General features: G+C 43.2%; 1 non-coding gene across 1 annotated transcript; it reads right to left on the bottom strand.

The window, feature by feature from the left end:
- Positions 1–799: 799 nt before the first annotated feature.
- Positions 800–994, bottom strand: LOC115640635. The gene has a single exon (XR_003997911.1). It is a non-coding gene; the product is annotated as a U2 spliceosomal RNA (small nuclear RNA).
- Between the last annotated feature and the right edge of the window lie 351 nt (positions 995–1,345).

The raw sequence follows: 1,345 nt of genomic DNA, 5'->3' as shown, positions 1-1,345 counted from the left end.
GAATTCAAAGCAAGAACCATTAACACAGAATTATGTTTAAAGACAGAGAAGTCTTTCAGCCTCCTTCCTCTCGCTTGTTCCTCTCATTCCTTCTCTTCAAAGACAGTTCCCTGTACACTCCTAGTTTGCACAAACCTACCCACTGACCTGTGACTAGCAGTCTCTCACTGTTAACTCTTACAGCAAACCAGGGCAAAGAAAGCCAATGCAAGTGCTAAGCCCCAATGCTCTTTTCTGCTCCTTTCCCACAGAACTACCTCAAAGGTACAGTCAATGGCATCAAATCAATTCCTTGCCATGGTAAGGCCTCGGGCATTGGTGCACCCCAGTCCCTCCGAGGTGATCGGCTGATTCCTTCCAGCCTTAAACTCTAGGAATGTGACTCAAAGGGCCCTGACTTTCCTCCTCATCGGGGCACAACATTTACAGAGACTTTTCTCTAAGTTAAAACGGTGGCGTTTTCCCAACGGGAAAGGGATGGAAAATTTCTCTTCCGTGGGGAGACGAGGGAAAGAACAATCCAAACCATGCAATTAATGCTGGAAGGTGTACAAAGGAGAGCAGTTTAAGAACCGACACAGAATAGACTAAGAAAGCAGCTGTTTAACTGACCTACAAACAACGAGAAAGTAAAATCTGCAAGAGCAGCCTTTCAACTCAGAGGCCTAATAATAAGATGTAACTAATAACTGACCAAAAATTTACAAATGACTCAAAACCATACTCAGTACAAACCAAACGGGAACACAGACAACACCACTTTTCTTCGCTGCTCTTCAGCCATGATATTCTCCCCATAGGGAGGTCCACCATTCCTAGAGGTTCAGTGCAACAATAACAGGGCTATGTGCGCACTGGGTGGAGGAAGCTGCTACTCCATGTCTCTATTCCAAAAATCAGTTTAATAGCTAGTCCTGAGATAGAGGAAGTATCTGTTATTAAAGTGATAAGAACAGATTTAACATTTTGATTCCAGCCAATGTTAAAATGGTCTAATATACAGGTTAATAAAAACATTTCTAGTCCTCTGCATAGAATGCTTAAATTATGCAAAAATAGCAAGTTTGGTTTAAAAAGTCATAAAAGGCACATCATCCTGAATCTGACACTTGGTGAAATCTAAGTCGAGAGCACACAACTGATTTGGGGGTTGTGCCCTGCTTCTTAACAGGCTGCCCTGAGGTTGCCACTCACAGTCACGAGCTACTCCAGACAGCTCGAGCCCGCTCATGGATCAGTAACTGGTTAGCAGATAGGAAAGAAAGAATAGGAATAGTCTGTTTTTGCAACGAAAAGGGGTAAATAGCAGGCTTCCAAAGTATGAGACGAGACTACAGACATTAGG

This window comes from Gopherus evgoodei, unplaced genomic scaffold, assembly GCF_007399415.2.
Source record: "Gopherus evgoodei ecotype Sinaloan lineage unplaced genomic scaffold, rGopEvg1_v1.p scaffold_31_arrow_ctg1, whole genome shotgun sequence".
Lineage (NCBI taxonomy): Eukaryota > Metazoa > Chordata > Testudines > Testudinidae > Gopherus > Gopherus evgoodei.
The sequence above is the reverse complement of the archived record's forward strand: the minus strand, read 5'-3'. Positions and strand labels throughout refer to the sequence as shown.